The sequence below is a fragment of the Rhinoraja longicauda genome, chromosome 15, assembly GCF_053455715.1.
Source record: "Rhinoraja longicauda isolate Sanriku21f chromosome 15, sRhiLon1.1, whole genome shotgun sequence".
Lineage (NCBI taxonomy): Eukaryota > Metazoa > Chordata > Chondrichthyes > Rajiformes > Arhynchobatidae > Rhinoraja > Rhinoraja longicauda.
The window spans coordinates 18,026,568-18,046,890 of NC_135967.1; the positions used below are offsets into that span (position 1 = coordinate 18,026,568).

Sequence of the window (20,323 nt, forward strand, 5' to 3'; positions counted from 1 at the left end):
TAACTCCATTTTCCTACCTTCACTATGCACCCCTTGACAATATACTGCGTATGGCATTGTTTTCCAACATAATCTATTTTAGGCCTGGGCAGATATATGGATAGTAATATCTATGTAATTTAAATGCAAGACCATCCTTCACAAGACTCTAAATGTTTGCCATTATATGACATCCTTATTCTCAAATCCCATCATGTCCTGGGAGTCACTATTGACCAGCAACTTAAGAAGATCAGCTGAATAAATACCATGACTGCAAGAGTAGGTTAGAAGTTTGATAACCTGCATCGGGTAACTCATCTCCTGGCATCCAAAGATGACTACAATATCTACATTCTATAAGGCAGGAGTGTAATGAAACATTGTCAACTTGCTGGGTTGAACAGAGCTGCAACTAGACTGGTAGCACAAAGCTCCCAAGACTAAGCAACCCACTTGTTTGGTGCCCATGTTCCATAGGTCTTCTTCACTCCACCACCAGTGCTTGATGGCATACATTGTCTCCAAGATGCACTGCAGTAACTCTCAATTGCTCTTTCCACAACGCTTCTTAAAACTGTCTTTCTGAAAAGGACAAAGTCAGCAGTCCCAAGTTTTGAAAAAAAATCAGTTTCCCTTGAATGTGATGTTATCATCAGTGTGTAAAAATCCTTGAAGTTCTGTGGGAGTACTTTCAGCACATCAGCTCACTGCTGCCTTCTCCAGGGTAGTGAGGGATGGGCAATAATTGCGCAACTTGCCGGCAATACCCACATTCTTCAAGCAAATTACAAAGGGCTTGAAGCAACCAAATTGATAGCTTTAGATGACTCGGAAGAAGCTCAGTTCATTGCCACACCAGAGACTTGAAACATCACATTCCTTGGGTTAAAGGTGTAATGATATAATTACAGTTGTGGAGGTTGGAGGGTGGTTAATGGTTAAAAGGCTAGCGCAGCACACTTGAAGATTGGAGGGATGTTACAATGGGATTAATAGAGGTTGCATGAGTAGACCAAAGGGAATGTGGAGGACCATTAACACCATAGAGTCGAATAATTAGAATCAAAACTTGCCCTAAACCCAATACATTATCTACCACACTTCAAAATGTTGAAAGCTTCCACTGTCCTTGCTTCACTCTCTCTATTAGCAGGGATTCACAGCCGTATTAATATCATTACAACTGTAACATCCAGCAATAGATTCCACACAGAATTTGTCAGAATGCACTACCCCTTTAAGAGGTTTTACCCAGTTGTCATATCTCACAGACTGCTTACGAGTGCCACTCCCTTCAGATGTGTTTTTCAACATAATCTCAATTTGACGAGAAGTGTGGGGGGGGGGGGGGGGGGGGGGTGCATGCGAGGAGGGCGTTGAGTAAAGTTTGAACACATATCGTGTCGCTTAGGAGAGCCAATGTGTGAGAGAGAGAGATACAGAGAAACAACATTGTCATCTGTGCTTGTTCGCCCTGAAATTCAGGTATGCTCAGGCTTTCAACTGGCTTCCAGTTGCTGTGTGTCACTGAGAAATGTCTTTTCCCTCACCTGCAGGAATTTGCATAAGAAGCCGACAACAACCATTGGGTGACTGATGTGCGTAGGTGTGCCTCACCCAGAACCGGCTTGCTTCTATGTATGTGTGTCTGGTGTGTGAGTCATAGTGAAACACCATGCAGCGGCAGTTGAACTTGTAGTTCTTTTTTTTTTCTTCAAATTCAGCCATTTCTGTCAGCAGTCAACAAACTAAAAAGAAACTTCTGGGGCAAAGAGGAGAAAAAACAGTTTTGAAAGAGGAACTGCTTGACTTCCCGTTCGGTGTTGTGAGACTGTTCGGAGTAGGGTTTCACATCTCGTTGTTCTGCTGTTTCACAGGTGTGGTTTCTTTGCGTTTGACTGGAATTTTATTTGCGTGCATAAACAGATACATGGATACAAGGAGCGGCATGGAACTCTCTGCTTCCTGAGGTATTCAATCACTTGATGTATTTTCGTGTTTCTTATTTATGGTCTTTCCAGAGGGAGGTGTTGCATTAAATCGGGTTTCGCATTCACTGTTGTGAGTTATGTAGAAACTTCAGTTGTTGTGCAGTTGTACTCGTCTTTGCTGAACGGCCCAGGTTCCAATAATCTTGCTTGTTAACTATTAAGCCCTTTTGCTGCCGACTTTAGTGCTGGTGGTTTTTAATGTGAAATCTATGTAGCTTTGCGGGAACTCCATTGATTTGCAGGTCCATTCTCCACTTCTTTGAAACTGGGAGTGAAAGAAATATTCAAAGCTTTGTTGGTATTGGCTTAGTTCTCATCAGTTTGACATGTTTAATTGCTTTGCCAACCTTCCCTTTTCCCCATTTGGCCTCACCGCACCCTGGTCTGGTCCATTCCACTCGTCCTTGCTCCCTTTCCCAATGGCTGCCATTTTGTTCCTTTCGGTACTTGTGGCCCAAAGGTCACCATTGACACCAAGAGGTCTGTATCAGACCATTGTCCAAAAGCAGGACAGCAGGTGTGTTAAGTGCTCCCTCCATTTCCCTACTTTTTCCCCATTTAGGAGGAACCTTGGAACTTTGGCTTACCTGGCACATCATTGGGCTCTGAGAAGCAGAGCCTATTTTCAGGGCTTGTTTAGAGATGGAATTTCTATCTGGGAGATATTTAGGGAAACAAAGAGCAAGTCGGTTGTACAAGAACAGGTTGCAAAGAGGATATGTTTCCATGTCTTTATCTATGGAATGCTTCCATTAGTGGAGTGATATGCAGTGGGTGGATTTGGGCTGGTTTGTTTGCTAACGAATGTGTCACCTGACTATTATTTACTTAAAGAGTGATATTGTTGGCTGAGACAGTGTGGAAGGTGCTTGCCACTGATGAAGCTAATCAAGGGAGTTTGATTCCAAGTCCACTAAATGGCCAAACTGTTGATTTTGCAATTGTTTAAATCTTATTGAAAAGCCAGATCCCAATACAGTTCAAAATATAAAATGTGTGTCATATTGTGTGCTTGTCGCACGGACAGTTTTGCTTTTGGGTTTTGTTGTTCTGCAGACTGACTCTCAAAATAGATACCATGAACTTTTAATTGTTTTGTCATTGTGTTGTGTGGGTGTGGTGCTGCAGGTGCCGACTGCCCCTGGATACCTTGTCAAAGTTATGAGGTGATCTTTTACGTTTATGTTGGTAGGCTGCTAAATGTTAAGAATGCCATAATCGAGTATGATTACCCCTGCCTATATCCTCAGCCTTTTCTCTTCAATCTCCAGCCTCATTTCCTGTGCTCCCACCATCTTCAGCTCAACATACAAGGACCTTGAATGGTTCTGCAGTAAGTTTAAGTCATCCCCCTCAGCTCTTCTGCCACCACATATCCACTGGCTATCAGGTAAACCTCATTTATGCCAGGCCCATCGTAGCTCTCTTCTTCCCATCCTCTGGATCACTTGGAGCATCACTCATTCATGGGACATCACCCACTGCTTTGATCCCTTCTCACTTAAATAAGGAGAGGGGAAAGATTTAATAGGAACCTGACAGGCAACTTTTTCACGCAGAGAGTGGTGGGTCTATGGAACGAGCTGCCAGAGTGGGGGTAGGGGGTGGGGGGTCGGGGAGGGGGTCGGGGGGTCGGAGAGGGGGGCGGGGAGGTGAGACAAGTACAACAACAACATTTAAAGACATTTGGACAGGTACATGGTGAGGAAAGGTTTAGAGGGATATGGGTCAACACAGGCTTGTGGAACTAGTGTAGATGGGGCATCTTGGTCAGCATGGAAATGCTAGTCTGAAAGGCCCGTTTCCATGCGGTAAATCTCTATGACTATGAAATATACTTCCTGGCCTTGGTCCTACTGATAAGGATGAATGATTTTCTCTCTCTTCTAAATGAGCTCCTATTGCTATGGGTTTAACTAAACATATTCCCCTTTCCCTTTGTCTTTGCATATTGCTGGTCCAGTTTGAGGCTCCCTTTCCTCAAATATTATCAGTTGGGTTAAGGCTCCAAAACCAGGCTCTTTCCTGGAGTTTTTGAATTTGTCTGGCAGTGATTTTCTTTGCTGCACTACTTGCGTATCTTACTTTGTTTCCAACTCTAACCCATCAAAAACTTTATCCATTGAAGTGATTCACTATCTATTCCAAATGAATGGTGACAACTACCAGCTCCATATTCACTCTCACCAAGCCACCAATTCCTTAATGTCAATTGATGTAACAAGTTTCAGAAGGAGAGGAACAGTTCTCAAGCCTGCTCTGCCATTTAAAAAGGTCATGTTTAATCTAATTGGTGTAAACACACTCTCGTTATACCCCTTGACACACACTCAGTTTAAGTGTCTGTCAATCCCTGCCTTGAATGTAATCAATGACTTGGCCTCCTCATATATCTGGGATAGAGAATTCCAAAGATTCACACAACTTTGAGAGAAAAAAAATCCTGTTATCTCCATCTTAATAGTGATCAAAAACTATAATCAGAAGAAACATCTTCTCAGCATTCTCCCTGTCAGTGCCCATCAGAAGCTTATATATTTTAAATCATTATCTCTCATTCTTTGAAACTCCAGTGTGGACAGGCTGAAAGTGAGTAATCTCTTCATGAATCAATTGTTTCAAACCTGGAATCAACCTTGCGAATTTTCTCTGCATTGCCTCCAAAGCAACTATATTTATCCTTGAATATGGAGTCTAAAACTGTGTTCAACATTTCAGCTTCTTTCTTACTAATGCCCTATGAAGTTGCATCTGCACTTCTCAGCTTTAATCCTCTATACTCCTGACAATAAATAAAGACAAACATTCCATTAGAATTGCTAATTAATTCTTGTACCTGCATCCTGATTATTTGTGTTTCTCAGATCTCATATTCTTTGGTGTCACAACATTTCATAGCCTCATTCTTCTCAAATAATAATTTTATTTTTCATTGTTCCATTCAAAGTGGGTAACCTCACATTTTCACACATTACACTCCATGTGCCAATTTCATGTCCACTATTTAACCCATCTACATTCATTGGAAGATTTTTGTATCCCCACCTCTCAGACTTTGCTAATCCATGTTTCTATCATCAACAAATATACTGCAGTGCTCGTGGTTGCTTCATCTGTCATTGTTACAAATCATCAAGAATTGAGATCTCAGGACTGATCATTTCAGCACCACTTTAGTTACTGACTGCCAATCTGAAAATGGCCCACTTATCCCAACTCTATTTTTTCAGAGTAAGCTACACCTATCCATGGCACTAAATTACCCCCAACCTCCTACATTCTTATCTTGTGCAATAACCTTTCATATAGCAGCCTGTTGAATGTTCTTTTGAAATCCAAATACTGTACATAACATCTACTGTTTCTCCTTTATCCAGCCATTTAAAAAACATCCTCACCTCTACAAATTTGTCAAATAAGATTTCGCTTTCATAAAATATTTCTACAAGTTGATTATTTTAATAATTTATTTTATTTGAAATGAGACACCTGCCATGTTTTTCAGTTATTGGTCTGAGAATGATCCGACCACTATCTGAGTGCTCATTCTTCTCTTGCAACACAGGCTCAGGGGGAGAATGACTTTTACTTTCCGTTGGGTGAGGTTCCGTTCTGAATCTTTAAAGCTTTTGTATAATGTTCCCCAATGGATTACTTTTACATCTGTGTTCACCACGATAATGGTTATCTAAAAATGATATGAATAAATGTAAAATGCATTGTACAAGAAGGAACTGCAGATACTGGTTTACACCGAAGATAGACACAAAATGCTGGAGTATCTCAGCCGGACAGGCTGCATCTCTGGAGAGAAGGAATGGGTGACGTTTTGGGTCATGACCCTTCTTTTCTTCGTGACCTGAAATGTCACCCATTCCTTCTATCCAGGGATACTGCCTGTCCTGCTGAGTTACTCCAGCATTTTGTGTCTGTCTAAATTGCATTATACTTCAGGTTCATAGATTTTTAAATGTTGCCCCCATAAAGCAGATTTAAATGTGAAATTAAAGAGGTCATAAGTGTCTGAGTGATTGGAGAATGTGATGCTTTCTTATTTCTGCTCAGATACTGAATGGAGGGATTGCATTTTAAGTGTATTTTAAGAAGCAAAATGTTCTATTCCTTGTGAAGGAAGGAACTGCAGATGCAGGTTTAAATTGAAGGTAGACACAACATGCTGGAGTAACTCAGCAGGACAGGCAGCATTTCTGGAGAGAAAGAATGGTGATGTTTCGGCTCAAGATCCTCCTTTAGTCTGAAGAAGGGTCTTGACCTGAAACGTCACGCATTCTCTCCAGAGATGCTGCCTGTCCCGCTGAGTTAGTCCAGCATTTTGTGTCTATGTTCCATTCCTTGTTACCATTCCTATGTTTCATTCCTTGTCCCCAATCTCGATGAGACCACACCAGCAAAACCCGAGGAAGACTCTGACCAAGTTGCCCTTTACTTTACCAGCAAAATGCTGAGCGTTCAGGGTGAAATGATCAAAACTGATGACATGGAATTTCTTGTAAAGTTAGCAGCCTATTAATTTAATACCTTTTTATAAAAGAATTGACTTGTAATTATAACTTTCCACAGGGTCTGGATAAAACCCAGGCATGCAATTTATTCTGTTAATTATAAGTGTGGGCAATAAGTTATATTAGTAACTAACAGCTAGTTTGATTCATAACTTGATTAAGCCAAATTCAGAATCAGGTTTATTATATTTTTCGAATAATTAATTAGCTCTTCCTAATTATTTTTATACTATTATAGTGGAAGATAAATGCAGTGTCCCATTAACATGAAGTCAAATCTCAGCTGAATTCACCCTTGCTAACCCACTTTGTTGAAAAGCTTATACTGGTTCCAGGTGCCAGATGTACACTTGTTCTAGCTGTTCATTTTGCAATAGTCTGGGTAATTCTGTCCCAAACCTATGTTTTAAATCTAAGTTTAATAGGTTTTCATAACTTTTGTGATATTCCGTTTAAATGTAACTTAAAAACAAATTGACTTTGTTCTGCTGTCATCACACTTCTCCTTCAAATGCCTTAAATTTTGGATTACATTACTAGGTTCATCGGACGATTACCTATTAATGGGGTCACATCTTTCTTCAGTGAAAGTTGAGGGCTTCTGTGGAATCCATGTAGTAGAAATTCAGCCCAAAATGTGTCATAGAAAGTGACTGCATTTTGAACCCGGCTCCTGAAATTCAGAGGATTATAAGAATTGAGCGTAAGAGTTGGTCATCTGGCCCTGTGAACCTGTTGCACCAACAAGATCATGGCTGATTTTATTTTATGGGACGGAACCTGAATGGATGAACTCTTGCAGATTGCATGTAGCACAGGTCAGAGGCTGTTCGCAATTGTCGCTCGTGCTTCTTCAGTATTTGCCTCCACTACCAGTCCTGTGACCAATCATTCTATGGCTTGAGTGTTTGTGCCGGTCTGTGTGTCTATCTGGCGGCCTAGGTTGTTCATTGAGAAGTGTGTCCAAAGTGGAGAAAATGCCAAGGTACAAAAATGCCCAAAGCATTTAAAAACATTTTTTTTAACAATGTGAACACAAAATAAAAATTATTAAAAATTCAAAGTAAATGATGGGCCATTTATTTAGAAACACTCTTCCCACCACACAGAAAACAAGAGAGAGAGAGTGGGCACTTCCTGCTTCATTCACGACGTGTCTGAGCTCTCTGTTATTCTCCGTCTCTGCACCTGGAAGCTGCAGGAGGGGATGGTCTCCCAATGTTGACGAAGACACACTGCAGCACCAGGGTGGAAGAGTGGTGCAGCTCATAGAGCCACTGCCTCACGCCTCAGTGATCCAGGTCCAGTCCTGACCTCCAGTACTGCCTGTACAGAGTTTGCACGTTTTCCCCGTGTGTTTCCTTCCAGTGCTTTAGTTTCATACCACATCCCAAGGTTATTCGGTGAGTGTAAATTGCTCTTGTCGAGGTGGCGAATGCCAGAATCTGTGGGAATTAATATGGATGTGGGGAGAATGAAGTGAGATTAGTGCTTGATGGTTGATGTAGACTCAGTGGGATGAGGGGCCTGCTTCTGCGCTGTATGACTCTGTCTCCATGGAACACTGCAGGTGCTTTCCGATGGATCTAGTGTTGTCATCCCACTAACTGCCGTGCAGATAGTAATTTCACTGGGTCTGGGCAGGAAGCTGCCCACCTCCTGAAAGTAAAGGGAAGCCTGGGAGTTACACTGACCAGAGGACACTCTAGGGGTCTGACCCTCCCTACCTCACTCCTTTACCCTTGTTCCAACCTGCCACAGTGCTGGCCCATGCAGAAATGTTCTGTCCGCCCCAATTTTATTTGGTTTAATTTGCAGAGTTTTGTAAGACTGAAAAAGGGAACTGGCATCTGCACTGTAACCATCCATTCAATTGAGGACCTTGTGGTTTCATTTACAGCAGCCATCTGGTGCGATTGAATGTTGAAAAGTGCATTGAAGCAGGCAGCAATGTAGTGGGCCACTGGCAAGTCAAGTCAAGTCAAGTCAAATTTATTTGTCACATACACATACTCGATGTGCAGTGAAATGAAAGTGGCAATGCCTGCTGTTTGATACTAATTCTGATGCAACTTCTCGAACTGAAACATCGACCATCCCTTTGCCTCCACAGATATTGCCTGACCCACTAAGTTCCGCCAGCAATTTTAAAAACTCGATTCGCTCCAGATTACAGCATTTGCAGTCTCAAGTGTCTCCTTTGTATTTGTACGTGTGATCAGACTAGATCAGTTGTTGAAAGTCTGCACGCACAATCGAAACGTCCCCTTATTTATTTTGAGTGGACATCCGTAATCTGCTTTTAAATACATAGATCAGCTTGTGGACTAAAGGTTAAGCATTCTGTCAAAGTTTTAATCAAGGGTAGTTATTTTACATTTGTTCGTGTGGCAAAGATTTAAAATGTTATCCTCCAGTTTTTATTTAACTGGTGATGTGAGGATTTGCAGTCCGATGGTTTCTCTGATTGCTGTAACACATCTAATGCTGGATGATTGGATTTGTTTAATGGATATGTGATGTTATTGCTAGGTTTGTTTAATGTAGGCATACTATTTTTACTATTGGAAAGAGCTAATTTGTTATTGTGCGACGTGCTTATTGGTTTTCACCTCAAAAATGTTGTAATATCATTGCAGCCTTTGGGAGACGGTAGGCAGTAGGTATCGGTATTTACAAATCAGCTTGTCGCAGTGACAGCTCTGCTACTTGCGTACACGATTGAAGCTGACATTTTATCACAGTGCTTTGAGGTTTTTCTACTGTCAGTGGTCATGGGATGTTAAGCTCAGGCTGTATCTGTATTAAAGAACAGAAAATGCATTAAATGTTCAGCAGTTCAGGCAGCATCTGCTGACCCCATGTTCTCAATATAGGTGGAAAGCTCTCCATCGATTCTGTGTGTTAATCTCGTCTTAAATGTTCCCATGACACAATTTGAGGACGAGACCGAGTGCGTCCTTGATGCCTTAGCCCACACCTCAAATGAAGAGATCAAAAACTGATGATTTATGGGTTACACTTGAAGTATGTGGCTGTAAAGCAACATGGAAAATGAAAATTAAATTGAATCCATGATATATTTTACTATCGGCCTTCTCCCTTCTTACTTCCAGCATCTGCTACTTTCTATATTATTGCAGTAGACGAGGTTAGAGGAGGTGCATGCGAACCTCTGCCTCATCTGGAAGGGCTATTGGGGTCCCTGGATGTAGGCGAGGAGGAATAGGATGGTATAGGGACTAGGAACTGTATATAGAAACATAGAAACATAGACAATAGGTGCAGGAGTAGGCCATTCGGCCCTTTGAGCCAGCATCTAAAATCAGTACCCCGTTCCTACTTTTTCCCTATATCCCCTGATTCCTTTCGGCCTAAGAGCTAGATCTAACTCTCTCTTGAAAACATCCAGTGTGGCAGAGAATTCCACAGATTCACAACTCTCTGGGTGAAGAAATTTTTCCTCATCTCAGTCCTAAATGGCTTACCCCTTATTCTTAAACTGTGACCCCTGGTTCTGGACTCCCCCAACATCGGGAACATTTTTCCTGCATCTACCCTGTCCAATCCTCTAAGGATTTTATATGTTTCTATAAGATTCCCTCTCATCCTTCTGAATTCCAGCAAATACAAGTCCAGTTGACCCATTCTTTCAACATATGTCAGTCTGGCCATCCCTGGAATTAACCTGGTGAACCTACGCCGCCCTCCCTCAATAGCAATAATGTTCTTTCTCAAATTCAGAGACCAAAATTGTACCCAATACTCCAGGTGCGGTCTCACCAGGGCCCTGTGCAACTGCAGTCGGACTTCTTCACTCCTAAACTGAAATCATCTCACAATGAAGGCAATACAGAGACATGGCTGCAGGAGGATCTGGACTGGGAAATGAATATTCAGGTTTATAAATCCTATAGAAAGGACAGGCAGGTGGGCAGAGGAGGTGGGGTAATCTGTTGGTTGAGGGATGAAATTCGGTCCCTTGCAAGGGGTGATATAGGGACTGACGATGTAGAGTCGCTGTGGCTAGAATTGAGGAATTGTAAAGGGAGGAAGACACTACTGAGTGTTATCTACAGGCCCCCAAACAGTAACCTGGATATCGAGTCGCTGTGGAGAGAATTGAGGAATTGTAAAGGTAATAAGACACTAGTGGGAGTTATCTACAGGCCCCCAAACAATAGCCTGGATATAGGATGTAATTTGCAGCACGAGTGTAAATTGCCATGTAACAAAGGTAATGCCACTGTGGTTATGGGAGATTTCAATGTGCGGGTAGACTGCGGAAATCAGGTTGGTTCTGGACTCCAAGAAAGGAAGTTTGTGGAGTGCCTCTGAGATGGATTCTTAGAGCAGCTTGCACTGGAGCCTACCAGAGAGAAGGCAATTCTGGATTTCGTGTTGTCTAATGAACCAGATTTAATAAGGGAACACAAGGTAAAGGAATCGCTAGGAGGTAGTAACCATAATGTGAGAAGTTTTAATCTACAATTTGAGAGGGAGAAGGTTAAATCAGAAGTGTCAGTTTTGCAGTTGAACAAAGGGGACTATGAAGGCATGAGAGAGGAGCTGGCCAAGGTCGACTGGAAAAGGATCCTAACAGGAATGACGGTGGAACAGCAATGGCAGGAATTTCTGGGCATAATCCGGAAGATGCAGAATTCCAAAGAGGAAGAAAGATTCTAAGGGGAGTAAGAGGCAACTGTGGCTGACAAAGGAAGTTAGGGATGGAATAAAACTAAAAGAAAAGGTGTATAACATAGCAAAGAGTAATGGGAAGCCAGAGGATTGGGAAACTTTCAAAAAACAACAGAAGGTAACAAAAAGGGCAAAATATGGGGTGAAAAATTGAAGAAAAGGGTAAACTGGCCAAGAATATCAAGAAGGATAGTAAAGGCTTCTTTAGGTATGTGAAGAGCAAAAGATTAGTAAAGTCAAATGTCGGTCCCTTGCAGGCAGAAACAGGTGAAATTAATATGGGGAACAAGAAAATGGCAGAAGAGTTGAACAGGTACTTTGGTTGTGTCTTCCTCAGTGAAGACAGAACCAATCTCCCAGGTGTACATGGGAGATTGTGCACATGGCACAAAGCTGGGTGGCAGTGAGAACTGTGAAGAGGATGCTAGGAGGTAGCAGGGTGACTTGGACAGTTGAGTGAGTGGGCAAATGCATGGCAGATGCAGTATAATGTCGATAAATATGAGGTTATCCATTTTGGCGGCAAGAACAAAGAGGCAGATTATTATCTCAATGGTGTCAGACTAGAAAAAAGGGAAGTACAACGAGAACTGGGTGTCATTGTACCCCAGCCACTGAAAGTAAGCGTGCAGGTACAGCAGGCAATGAAGAAATGTTGGCCTTCATAAAGAGATGATTTTGAGTATTGGAGTAAAGAGGTCCTTCTGCAGTTGTACAGGGCCCTGGTGAGACCATATCTGGAGTATTATGTGCAGTTTTGGTCTTGTAATTTGAGGAAGGACATCCTTACTATTGAGGCAATGCAGTGTAGTAGGTTCACAAGGTTAATCCCCGGGATGGCGGGACTGTCATCTGAGGAAAGATTAGAAAGACTGGGCTTCTAGTCAATGGAATTTAGAAGGATGAGAGGGGTTCTTATAGAAACATATAAAATTATAAAAGGACTGGACAAGCTGGTTGCAGGAAAAATGTTCCCACTGTTGGGGGATTTCAGAACCCGGGGCCACAGTCCAAGAATAAAGGGGAGGCCATTTAAAACTGAGATGAGAGAAAACCTTTTCACCCAGAGAGTTGTGAATTTGTGGAATTCTCTGCCACAGAAGGCAGTAGAGGCCTATTCACTGGATGAATTTAAAAGAGAGTAAGATAGAGCTCTAGGAGCTAGCAGAACCAAGGGACATGGGGAGAAGGCAGGCATGGGTTACTGATTGTGGATGATCAGCCTTGATCACAATGAATGGCAATGCATGGCTCGATGGGCCAAATGCCCTCCTCCTACTATTTTCTATGTTTCACCTGTCTCTGATTGTAAGGACCTGCATTCACCTTTACTAATCTTTATAAATTCACCTGTCTCTGATTGTAAGGACCAACATTCATCTTTCTTAATCTTTTCCTTTTTACATACCTAAGGAAACTTTTACAGTCAATTTTTATATACCCCTCAGGCTATCTTTCATGCTCTTTTTCCCCCCTCTCAATTAACCCCTTTGTCCTCCTCTGAGTTCCAAATTTCTCTCGGTGCTCTGGTTTGCCGCTTCTTCGGGTGAATTTGTATGCCTCTTCCTTGGATTTAACACTATCCTTGACTTCCCTCGTCATCCACGGTTGAGCCGCCTTCCCAGTTTTATATTTTCACCAGACAGGGATGAACAATTTCTGGAGTTCATCCATGCCGTCTTCGAATCTTTGCTTTTTGCATCTCCACTGTCAACCCTTTAAGTATAATTTGCGAGTCTATCCTAGCCAATTCCCATCTCATACCTTCAAAGTCTCCTTTATTCAAGTTCAGGACCCTCGTCTCTGAATTAACCATGTCAGTCCCCATCCTAATGCAGATTCAACCAGGCTTAAATATTTTCCAATGCAAATACAAATTGGTTAGTGCTCTGTTAGTTCATCCACAGCATGAACATCTGATTAAAGCAACGGTGGTCTGCTACTAAACCAAATGTGTACGTTGGGTTTTAAAGCCCCTGCTTTTCCGTGATGCTCTTCACACAGCACCCACAACCTATTTTGGTAGCAGAGATGTGACCTTAGAGATCTGAAACCACAAGCTTGACAACAATTAAACGTATGCTTGTTCAAAGTAAGCCAAAGCCTCCTGTATCGTCTCTGTTGTCTGATCTTTACAACTTTGAAATGAGTTGTTTTGCAGAAAGTTGTTGATTATTTCAAAGTTCAAGTTGACTGGAATTAGCCAAGTAGTTGGTGATTGGTAGCACAGTACCTTCATTTTTATAGTTTGTACATGTAGTACAATGACCCCCTACAACACATTGAACGTGGTTTAAGTAGGCCACATGCCTTTTGCTCTTAAAATAGTTCATTGTTTTATGTAAATGTTTCTCTTGCTCCATTCCCATCACCCATTTCAATCCCTCAGCAGCTATGTCAAACTAACACGTGACTCATCACAGGATGTTGACACAAAAACCTGACCATGCATTTCCTTTGGTTTGCTCCTCTCCTCAACGCCACACCTCTGTTCTCTCCTCCATGCAGCTGAAGGCCGCAACTGTGACTTGTGGTGGAGTATAATTCTGCTTTCTGCTCTGCTCCAAGTCGTTGTTCAAATATAGAGCCATCTCATTTGAACCAGTCTGTCCCTTCACTTGCCATGCAAATACATAACATGAAGAAGGGTTTTGACCTGAAATGTCATCTATTCCAGCTTTTTGTGTCTATCTTCAGTTTAAACCAGCATCGGCAGTTCCTTCCAACACATTCCCCTATCACTTGCCAGGCATTATTCTGCCCCCACTTCTCTTGCAGCTTTCTCCACTGCCAACCCCCCTCCTCAGTCAGTCTGATGAAGGGTCCCGGCCAGAAACGTAGCTAAACTTGGAAGGCTGTAGGGCTGGAAAATATAACTGAGATTAACTTTCATGAGCAAGTGGGACCTTTAGCATGAATAAGAATTTTACTGTTGTTGCTGGAGCTAAAGGCAAGATCTGTGTGATTAGTGAATGGGAAAGTATGTTTGGATAGATATTAGGAAGTTTATTTTGACCTCACTTGACACGTGGAAGAGATCCCAAGGGCTGTCTTTGCTAGAATGTGCTGGCTCAGTGTGAAGGCTTGATCCCATCGTCTTTCAGAGTGGAACAACATCTGGTAGCAGTGTACGAATAGACCAATGGTATGCTCTGTTCCTATTTCCAACTAAAGCAAGGTCTTATTAAATACCTATTTAATTGAACAGAACGAGAATACGTTATGGTTAATTAAAGAAACAGATGGGATGATGAAAACATTAAATGTAATTTCATTTTATTACCATCTACATATTAAATACATTACACAACACAATGTGTCTCAAAGCTATTGAACAGTCATTGAATATTTCAGTTTCCTAAAACTGTAATAACATTTTTAAGTATGAAATATTTTTAATATTTCTTGCATTTTTAGATAATTTGTTTTGGGTTAAGCTGGCTTCTAGATTTTGGCTGTAGGAGGAAGTATGTTATGTGAGTGTGTATATTCCTCACTATCAGTGGATATTTTTAAGACAGAGATAGAAAGATTCTTGATTAGTACAGGTGTCAGAGATTATGGGGAGAAGTCAGGAGAATAGGGTAAGGAGGGAGAGTAGATCAGCCATGATTGAATGGCAGGGTGGACTTGATGGGCCGAATGGCCTAATTCTACTCCTAGTCCTTATGACTGACTATCAGGTACCAACCTGCCACCCAATCTCCTAGCAACAATGGTGGCTGCTCATGTCTTTTTTTCCTTTTCCATTGAGCACAAAGATCAAAAATTATCTGTTACGCAGCTTGCAGGTAAGAAAGAAACGCATATGGACTAGGCCGATGGGTCCTGTGTTTCTGAGGCATCTATACTTTATTTGGGAAAATGCACGAGGAATGATTATCAAAAACTAGAGATGTTGGAAATTTGAAATAAAAACTAAATGCTAGAAATACTCAGAAGGTCAGGTCAAAGTGAAATAATAACTGTTTCTCTTTCCACAGATGTTGCCTAACCTGCTTAATAGTTCCAGTATTTTCTGCTCTTATGGCAAATGATTCACTTTGTAGTGTGGCATTTCCATTTTTATTTGTTGGACATGTTACCAAACTGACGATCTGGTATTAGCTACCTTGATGTCTGTTCTGGGTGTTAATGGACATTGGAGAGCCCTGACTAGGAACCAAAGGTGTAAATCTAGCGTGACCACCTACCGGATATTGTGGAAGAAACAATAATTCTGCATTTAGAAAGGAAAGGACTGATGAGTCAGCAAGCCTTTGCTTTGTCTGAAATCATGTCTCATGAATTTGATTGAGCTTTTTGAAGGAGTGACCGAAGGGATAGACGAGGGCAGGGTGGAAGACATAGCCTATGTTTCCTTTAGGAAGGCCTGTGGCAAGATCCTGCATAGTAGGCTAGTCCAAAGGGTTAGAACACATGGAATTCAGGGTGAAATAGCCAAGTGGATACAAAATTGGCGGTGGGAGGCAAAGGGTGTATTGAAGGGTTGCTTTATAGTTGAGGCCTGTGATCATTGGTGTGCTGCAGGGATCTGTGCTGGGTCCTCTGTTATTTGTCATGTATATTAATGATTTTGATGAGAATGTAGCAATTGACAGAATCTGGCATAATTAGTCAGTTTGAAGATGATGCCAAAATTGGTGGCTCCTCGATAAAGGCCTCCGGCCACGTTCCCAGTCCACAGCCGCGGCCCGTCGGTAAGCCTTCTGGTTGCCCGGCCCGTCGATAAGCCTTCTGGCTGCGCGGCCCGTCTGGGCAGGGATGAGTTGGGCCGAAGGGTCTAGTTCTATTCTGGATGACTTCTAAACTGAAAAAAGGGGAAATACTTCTGTATCCTCATGATTAGTATCAATCTTGTGTTGTAATGCCGGGTGATTGCAAAGCTGAAAATAAAGTCAAGTTAAGCTCTGGTAAAACCTTTTGCTGAGGGTTGCAACTTGGCTGAAGGGTGCAGCTTGGAACCAAACCGATCACGTACCAAGAGGAGAACATCTGGAGAAGTGCAGGTAACCAATCAGCACTGTTTCGGGATGAGACTCCCAGGACACCGCACTACCAGTGACAGTTTTTTTAATCAATGAACAATGAGTAAAATCTGAAAGCTTAAGTTTCATTTGTGTCTTAAGCAGTGTCTCGATTGAAATGCATTTCTTTTGAATGAGTTACAGAAAACATAAATGAGATACATAATCCATTGTAGTCACAAAAGTTATTCAGAAGCACATGGTTGACCAGTCATGTGAATATATCAGAATGCCCTCTGACCTGATCTTTGAGGGAAATGGGCTGTTACTTGCAGGAAAAAAAAGTTGATTCGAATCACTGGAAGCTGTAAAGATGGACATGTTTGCAAAAGTGGAAACTTGAGCTGAGAACAATTTTTAAAAGGTTGGTTCAAGTTCATTATAAAGGACTGAATAGAATTAGTTTAAGATATTTTTAGAGACATAGTTTGGAACATTTCCATAATATCATAGTTATACAAAATACTTTGCATTTGAAAGGTTCGCAATGAGTATATTTGCAAAGTATGGGGTGAATCTTACTTTAAACTAATCAAAATTAACTGAGTTCGATAGCGTCTCCACTTCAGAAGGAAATGGGTGATTGTTTAAGTGGGTGATGGCAGCTAGACTGAGCCCTGCTCTGTTCCAAGAAGGCATTTTACTCCGGCAGGAATGTGCTTATACACGTTTCAGTTTGGGTGCCTACTCCTCAGTAGATTAGATAAACATGCTAATGTACATGCTCAAAGTTTATCCCGTTTAGTGTTTAATCTGAAGATTGGAATAGAATTGCAAGGTTCTGTTCAAACGAGCTAGCAATTCCTAGCTGTAGTTATTTTTTAAAAGCAAAGTATCAACTTTAACAAAAGGATTCTAAGGGAAAAGTCGCTAAAAGGCATTAACTGACAGAGAAAGTAAAAGTTTTTGTTCTCGACGGTCTATTCTACTGTCGAAGGACGGACTTTGAGCTTATTAGCCTATTAAACGCTGCATTATGCCCTGTAATTATGTGTGCAATTATGTTTGATGTGAGTCAGAATTCCAGTTAACTGTTTATTTCCCAAACCATCAGTGTTGGCTTTTACAGGGTGCATTTGAGATGGACTGGCATTGCAGTGCCATTTTTTTCAGGCATTCTATAACATTGCCATTGCAAGAGAGAGGACGACAGACCCATCATTTCCTTTAGGAGATTGCTTCAAAAGTAGTGAATACCCTGATTTTACTTATGAAATGTTTGTGGTAAGTTTTAGTCTCAGCACTCAGTAAATTGAAGTTTTTTTTTGTTTTGTGAAGGTCCAGATTTAGTATTTTCTCCAGGAATTTTATTCTGTGGAACGAAAATGACACAAATGAAGTAAGAGTTGAAGATTCACCTTTTAGTGTCTTTCTGACTGAGTTGCTTTCATTTCTTGCAATTAATGACAAAAAACTCACTGTACCTTGAAATTAACCGACGCTGGGTGGGGTGGGGTGGGGGGGGGGGGGGGGGGGGGGGGAGTGGGTGCGGATGGAGAGAGTGTAGTTGAAATCTTTTGTTTATACTGCACAGTATCTCACAGAACTTTGGAACATTGCAACACAGTCAACTGCTTTGAAATGTTGTTGCAAGTGGGTGAATGTGATCGATGTGTTTATTCTTAACAAAATCACACATCCAGCATTAACAGGATGAACTAGCTGGTTAATCTGTTCTCTCTAGTCTTGGTTGCCCACCACACAAGGAAAACGTTTGTAGAAATGTTTTTGCGTGGCACAACATTTTTGTACATTGTGTGAAGAAATTTAATCCAAAACCTGGTAATTGAATGTGGTTGGTTGGTTGGTTTCTGTGTAGAAGACTTAATTTCCCCCCAAAATATGTTCTGGATCAGAGCTTCACATGACACATAACTGGCTGCAAGCATTGTGCTCTGATGTCAACCAGCACACAATAGGATTTTGATTTCAAAACTTGTATATCTGAGGCACACTTGCAGAAGAAAAGGTCTTGCCAAGAAGGGACCAGCGTTATGTGCCTGTACTTGGGAGAGCTCATGCAAAGAGATTTTTCTGTGTATGTCGTGTATGCCCCCCCAGCCTGACAGCTGATGACACCCGATCCTGACTGAATCTCTGTCCCCTCTTCCACCACTAGTTCACATTCTTGACCCTTGATGGTTTGCCCTTCAGTCGTGGATCCCTCCACTTTAAACATCTCCACTGGCCTCTGAGCGCCGTGCAATCTTCCAATGAACGCAGATCCAATACAAGAAAGGCTGTCATATGTACAGAGCCTTTCTATTTCCCATGCCATTTTAGTTCTGGTCTGTGACTAATTTCTTAAAATATTAATTTTAATTAATTGGGGGCAATGTGGAAGATGCTGCAAATATCCAGCAGGTCAGGCAGCATCCATGGAAAGAGAAACAAAGCTAATTTTTCAGGTTGCCGATCCTTCATATTTTTTTTCCACTGAGGTAGGTATCTGATCCTGGAATGAGGTTTCCAATCACAACTTCCTCATTCAGAGCGATAGAAATATAAATTAGGCAATAGTGATACTGTTAAAACTTGTGAGAACACCCAGGAGGAATTAAAAGCACAAACAACCACATGTCATTCTTGTCATGGGTCTCAATGTTTGAGTATTGCACCAAAGAGAAATATCAACTTGCTTATAACAATGAGTCACTAGTGAATTAGCTGTGTAGGAAAAAAACTGCAGATGCTGGTATAAATCGAAGGTAGACAAAATATGCTGGAGTGACTCAGCGGGCCAGGCAGCATCTCTGGAGAGAAGGAATGAGTGACGTTTTGGGGGGAGACCCTTCTTCAGATCAGTCTGAAGAAGGGTCTCGACCCGAAACGTCACCCATTCCTTCTCTCCAGAGATGCTGCCTGGCCCGCTGAGTTACTCCAGCATTTTTTGTCCACCAGTGAATTAGCTGTGGCACGCAAGAGGTTAAATCCATACAGCACTACATTTGCTTGCAAAAGTGTGCTCAGCTTGCAGCTGTGACCGGATGTGACATATTAGAGCAGTTATGGTTTTTGACCAAGATACCAGTTTGCGGTAATGTCAACTGTTAGTACATTCAAGTAGCAGTCACAGTTATAATAGCCACCAAACTTTTGAAGGGCCAGGGTTGGTGTTTGTCTAAGGGTAGACAATAGCTGGTGGATGAGCCTTACACAAACCAGGGCAAAACTAGTCTAGGATTGGTCAAGTTTCAGAAAGGAAGAACTCTCTCATGAGTGAATTCCAATTTACCTATTGGTTCATTTATTGAATGGAACCTTAATCAGAATATTAGTTTACAAATTAGTCAGACTTGACGAGCAAGGGTTAACCACCCACAGTAGAGATGTTATAGTTATGATCCCCAGTTGCACTATTCTTTGCCTACATAAGCAGTGGCAGTATGACCTCATTGTATGAGAAAAGGAGAGCATTTGTCCTATTGTAGAAGAATCTAGAACAATAGTCATAATTTATAAAAAAAAGTAAGGGTTTGACAATTTAAGGCAGGGATGAGGCAAATGTTCTCTCTCAGAATCTTTGGAACCCTCTTCAACAAAGAATGATGGAAGCAGAAACTTAGAATATTTTTAAGGCAGAGTTGGATTGGTAATACTCTAGTGAACCATATTATGTATGCAGATGATCTTGTGGTCCTTAGTCCATCTAGCGCTGGTCTCCAGCAGCTCCTTACTATATGTTCTATGTATGCTGTGGAACATGATATCAAATATAATGCCGCTAAGATTGTTGTTATGATCTGTAGAACCAAAGAGGATAAATGTCTAAAATGTCCTGATTTTAATTTGTCTGAATAATAATCTGTGTCTTTAATAAGGTGGGTTCCCCCTGGGTGCTCTGGGTTTCCTTCCACATCCGTGTGGGTTTGTAGGTTAATTGGCCTCTGTGAATTACCCCTTGTGTGCAAGAAGTGGATGTGAAAGCGGGGTTACATCGATCTAGTGTGATTGTTGGCATGGACCCGGTGGGCCGAAGATCCTGTTTCCACGCTGTATCTCTAAACTAAACTAAGTCTTCCGCAATCATTACAGACTATCTCTGAAGAAGAAGGTGATATTCATCCTTCTGTTACTCTAGATGAACTCGAGGCAGAGTAAA

General features: G+C 41.6%; 1 protein-coding gene across 2 annotated transcripts in view; it reads left to right on the plus strand.

The window, feature by feature from the left end:
- Window positions 1-20,323, plus strand: part of elf1 (E74-like ETS transcription factor 1) — a 212,492-nt gene that overhangs the window by 56,127 nt on the left and 136,042 nt on the right. The window contains exon 2 of one of the 2 annotated variants that reach the window (XM_078412279.1): window positions 1,860-1,952. The gene's annotated coding sequence lies outside the window, so the exon portion shown is untranslated. Of the gene's footprint in view, window positions 1-1,359; window positions 1,468-1,859; window positions 1,953-20,323 lie in introns of those variants that run through there. The other variant, XM_078412280.1, reaches the window with a different exon arrangement.